The sequence below is a fragment of the Neovison vison genome, chromosome 2 (assembly GCF_020171115.1).
Source record: "Neovison vison isolate M4711 chromosome 2, ASM_NN_V1, whole genome shotgun sequence".
Lineage (NCBI taxonomy): Eukaryota > Metazoa > Chordata > Mammalia > Carnivora > Mustelidae > Neogale > Neogale vison.
The window spans coordinates 207,989,530-207,995,246 of record NC_058092.1 but is presented as its reverse complement, the minus strand read 5'-3'; the positions used below and the strand labels follow the sequence as shown (position 1 = coordinate 207,995,246).

The 5,717-nt window shown below is 41.1% G+C and overlaps 1 pseudogene; it reads left to right on the top strand.

The window, feature by feature from the left end:
• Positions 1-1,262: 1,262 nt before the first annotated feature.
• On the top strand, positions 1,263-1,666 carry LOC122898985 (annotated as a pseudogene).
• The last annotated feature ends 4,051 nt before the right edge of the window (positions 1,667-5,717 follow it).

Here is a 5,717-nt window from a genome sequence, read left to right as displayed (position 1 = left end):
TTGTGGCAAATTTCTTTCCCTCTCCCTCCCTCCCTCCCTTCTTGCTTCCTTCCTTCCCTCCTTCCGGGGTTGTGGTTAGAACACTTAATATGAGATCTTTCCCCTAAAAATTCTTTTTTTAGATTATTTATTTATTTATTTGTCAGAGAGAGAGAGAGAGGAGCGAGAGCAAGCACAGGCAGACAGAGTGGCAGGCAGAGGCAGAGGGAGAAGCAGGCTCCCTGCCAAGCAAGGAGCCCGATGTGAGACTCGATCCCAGGATGCTGGGATCATGACCTGAGCTGAAGGCAGCTGCTTAACCAACTGAGCCACTCAGGCGTCTCATTCCCCTAAAATTTTTAAGTGCACAGTACAGTCTTGTTAACTGTAGGCACAATGTTGCACGGCACATCTCTAGAACTTTTCATCCTACACGACTGAAACTCTTCATCCCCTGAATAGCAACCCCGTTTCCTCTTCCCCCAAGCTCCTGGAAAAGACCATCCTATTCTCTGTGTCTGTCGGTGTGCTCTCCCAGGGCTACACACTCTTCTAGTAGGCACATACATTGCTGTGAAGGTTGGTGATGAGGGTTTGGCCAGGGGGATGCAGGTGTTCGTGGTGGTGTAGTCTGGTGACTACAGGGCCTAATCTGGGCTCCCAAGCAGAGCAGTTTATCAGCATGTGCCCGCATGGCTTCATGTTCTGCCAAGGGACAAGGAGGGGGAGCGTTCTAAGGATTGCAAAAGGACAAACTTTTCTGAACTCCCCTTTTTTATTTACCCACTGAATTTGTTGATTCAGTCACTATTTAAAACAAATTGTTTAGTGTCCTAGTGAGATAGCAAGTTAGATCATATTTCTCAACAGATGTTTGTAGAATGTGATTTAGTTGGAATATTATCCCGTGTAGAGTACATAAGTTATACAGTTTTTGACCCTTGAACAACGCAAGGGTAAGTGGGAGCCGAGTCATCAAAAATCCACATGTATCTTGACTGAGAGTAAGACACAGGACTCAGAATGCTGACAACTCACTTCCTTTTATATTATATTACTTATTTCATTGAAAACATCTAGAATCTTAGCCCCCCCCCTTTTAAGTGAGAAATAACTTAATCTCCTTAAGCTTTACTACCACATTATCAATTATTTAGACTCAAAAGTTCTACTTCCATCCAGGCCAGAACCCAGGTTGGCTGCATTCTTGTTGAGATATATTGGCCATTTCTTAATCCTTGCCTCTGTGTATCAGAATGTGTCAGAAATGCTCTCCCTTGGGAACCACAGCCAAAGAAGAGATGGACAGATTCAGGAAGAAGAACACTGTTTAAACCATCCTCTGTCTCCCCGTATCACTATCTACACTGTGGCTCTTCCCACAGTGATGTCTGCTTGCCACCATGGTACCACTGTGGCCTTGGGTACAGGGTTTCTTTTTGGCTTGTCAGCCCTGTTGGTCCCTGGGAACTTTGAGTCTCATTTGGAAGGTGTAAAGTTCCTGTATCTGTGGCCATCACTGATCTACACAGCCAAGTTTTCACTTGTCTTCCTCTCATCTGGATTGGAATTTGACACTTAATGTGGGATCTAGGGAAAGGCCTCAAGATTCCCCAGCTGTATCAGTCTGGAGCGGATGTTCCTGGTTCTTACTGTGTTGTTCTCTGTAGGGCTGACGGCCATGTGAAGAGCTGAAGTTCCTAGCATTGTCTTCCTACAAATGATTTGCTGACCTATCTGCCTATTTGTTACTCTCTTCTCCAGCCAGGGCAGCGTTCTCCTGACTTTTTTAGACCTTTTGTGTTTGCACATCCCCTTGGAGCTCAGTAGCTGTAGAATGCCTTATAACCATAACAACAGAAAAAGGTCCAGTTTCCCCTTTTTTCTAAAGATGGAATTGACTCAGAAGTTCCCTTTTCCTGCCCCCAGCTTGCAGCCTATTCAGAGCCTAGGAGCCTTCATTCTCTCTCCATATTGGGGCTTCATTTGTGCTGTGAGCTTTTGGCTCCTTATTTCTGAGGCTGTGGAAACTGCCAGCAGCTCTGTGGCCTCTGCTATGGGAGCTGGAGTAGGGCTTTTAGTCCCACAGCCTGGGTTTGCTAGCTTAAAGGGGACAGTTCTGTTCACTGATCAGAGCCCAGGGCACAGCCAGGACACCCACACAGTATGACTGAAAGAAGAGAGATTAGGGTAGTGGGGAATTAGTTTGCTCTAGCTAGTTTGGGGGTGCTTTGGGGAGAAAATACATAGCTCTTATTGCAAAAGGAATATTCAGAAAACTATCACGGAACCCATTTATTAATAATTACTTCTTTTCCCTGCATTACTGGAAAAACAAGCCTCTTTCCCTTTTTTTTTTTAAAGATTTTTATTTATTTATTTGACACAGGGAGAGATCACAAATGGGCAGAGAGGTGGGTAGAGAGAGGGAATCAGGCTCCCTGCTGAGCAGAGAGCTGATTCCGATTCGGGGCACAATCCCAGGACTCTCAGATCATGATCTGAGCCAAAGACAGAGGCTTAACCCACTGAGCCACCCAGGCGCCCCGTCTCTTTTCCTTTTTTTAAAATTTATTTTTTTTTATTTTTAAAATTAAAATTCAGTTAATTAACATATAGTGTATCATTAGTTTCGGATGTAGAGGTAAGTGATACATCAGTCTTATATAATAGCCAGTTCTCATTGCATCAAGTGCCCTCCTTAATGTCCACCACTCAGTTACCCCCATCATCCCACCCCCCCCAGCACCCCTCAGTTTGTTTCCTAGGATTAAGAGTCTCTTACGGTTTGTCTCCCTCTTTGATTTTGTCTTAATTTATTTTTTCTCTCTTCCCCTATGATCCTCTGTTTTTTTCTTAAATTCCACATATAAGTAAAATCATATGATAATTGTCTTTCTCTGACTTATTTCTGTTAATTTAATACCTTCCAGTTCCATCCCTGTTGTTCCAAATGGCAAGATTTCATTTTTTGATAACTGAATAGTATTCCATTGTGTGTGTATATACATACACATCTTCTTTATCCATTCATCCGTCAATGGACATCTGGGCTTTTTCCATAGTTTGGCTATTGTGGACATGGTTGCTATCAAAATTAGGGTGCATTTACCCCTTTGGATCACTACATTTGTATCTTTGGGGTAAATACCTGGTGGTACAATTACCAGATGATAGGGTATCTCTATCTTCAACTTCTTGAGGAAACCCATACTGTTTTCCAGAGTGGCTGCCACAGCTGCATTCCCAACAGTGTAGGAGGGGTTTTCTTCCTCCACATCCTCACCAACATTTGTCATTTCCTGACTTGTTAATTTTAGCCATCCTGACTGGTGTGAGGTAGTATCTCACGGTGGCTTAGATTTGTATTTCCCTGATGCCGAGGGATGTTGAGCATTTCTTCATGTGCCTGTTGGCCATTTGGTTGTCTTCTTTGGGGATATGTCTGTTCATGTCTTTTGCCCATTTCTTGATTGGATTATTTGTTCTTTGGGTGTTGAGTTTGATGAGTTCTTTATAGATTTTGGATACTAACCCTTTATCTCATAATGTCATTTGTAAGTATTTTCTCCTATTCAATATGTCGGTTATCTTTTTATTTTGTCAGCTGTTTCCTTTGTGCAAAAGCCTTTCAGCTTACTAAAGTCCCAGCAGTCCACTTTTACCTTTGTTTCCCTTGCCTTTGGAAATGTGTCTGGTAAGAAGTTGACGGGCAGAGGTTACAGAACTTGCTGGCTATGTTCTCCTCTAGGATTTTGATGGATTCCTGTTTCACATTGAGGTCTTTAATCCATTTGGGGCCTATTTTTTTTTTTTTGTGATGGTGTAAGGAAATGGTCCAGTTTCATTTTTCTGCATGTGGCTGTCTAAATTTCCCAACTCCATTTGTTGAAGAGACTGTCTTTTTTCCATTGGATATTCTTTTCTACTTTGCCAAAGATTAGTTGACCATTGAGTTGAGGGTCAATTTCTAGATTCTCTGTTCTGTTCCATTGATCTCTTTGTCTGGCTTTGTGCTGGTACCATACCGTCTTGATGATTCCAGATTTGTAATAGAGCTTCAATTCCAGAATTGTGATGCTCCCTGCTTTGCTTTTCTTTTTCAACATTATTTTCACTGTTCAGTCTTTTCTGGGCCCATACAAATTTTAGAATTGTTTATTCTAGCTCTGTGAAAAATGCTGGTGTTATTTTGATAGGGCCTGCATTGAATGTGTAGATTGCTTTGGATAGTATAGAAATTTTAATAATATTTGTTCTTCCAAAACAGGAACATGGAATTTTTTTCCATTTCTTTGTGTCATCCTCAATTTCATTCATAAGTGTTCCCTAGTTTTCAGTGTACAGATCTTTTGCCTAGGTTTATTCCTAGGTATCTTATGATTCTTGGTGCAATTATAATGGAATTAATTCCTTAATTTCTCTTTCTGCTGCTTCATTATTGGTGTATAGCAATGCAACAGATTTCTGTATGTTGATTTTATATCCTATGACTACTGAATTCATGTATCTGTTCTAGCAATTTTTGGTGGAGTCTTTTGGGTTTTCTACATAGAGTACCATGTCATCTGCAAAGAGTCAATGTTTGACTTCTTCCTTGCCAATTTGTTTGCCTTTTATTTCTTTTTATTGTTGGATTGCTGAAGCTAGGACTTCTAGCACTATGTCGAACAACAGTGGTGAGAGTGGACATCCCTGTCATGTTCCTGACTTTAAGGGGAAAACTGTAAGTTTTTCCCATTAAGGATGATATTAGGGTCTTCTATATATGGCCTTTATAATGTTGAGGTATGTTCCTTCTATCCCTACATTCCTGAAGGTTTTTATCAAGAAAGAATGCTGTATTTTGTCAAATGCTCTTTCTGCATCTATTGAGAGGAACATACGGTTCTTATCCTTTCTTTTATTAATGTGTTATATCATACTGATTGATTTGTGGATATTGAACCACCCCTGCAGCCCAAGAAAAAAATCACACTCAATCATGGTGAAAATCCTTTTAATGTACTGTTGGATTCCATTAGCTCAGTATCTTGTTGAGAATTTTTGCAGTCATGTTTATCAGAGCTATTGATCTGTAATTCTCCTTTTTAGTGAGGTCTTTGGTTTTGGATTCAAGGTAATAGTGGCCTCATAGAATGGTTTTGGAAGTTTTCCTTCCATTTCTGTTTTTTTTGAACAGCTTCAGAAGAGTAGGTATTAATTCCTTTTTTTAAATGTTAGGTTAGTCACCATACAGTACGTCATTAATTTTTTATGTAGTTTTCAAGATTCATTGTTTGCGTATAACACCTAGTGCTCCATACAATATGTGCCCTCCTTAATACCCATCACCAGGCTCACCCATCCTTCCAACCCCTCCCCTCTAAAACCCTCTGTTTGTTTCTCAGAATCCACAGTCTCTCAAGGTTCAACTCCTCCTTCAATTCCCCCCCTTCATTTTTCCCTTCCCTCTCTGAATGTCCTCCATGCTATTCCTTATGTTCCACAGTAAATGAAGCTATATAATAATTGACTTTCACTGCTTGACTTATTTCACTCAGCATAATCTCCTCCAGTTGTATCAATTCTTCTTTAAATGTTTGATAGAGGGGCACCTCTACCAAACTGAGGTAATTGACTGAGGTAATAACTGAGGGGCACCTCAGTCGTTAAGTGTCTGCCTTTGGCTCAAATCATGATCCCAGGGTCCTGGGATCAAGCCCTGCAATGGGCTCCCTGCTTAGCAGGAATCCTGC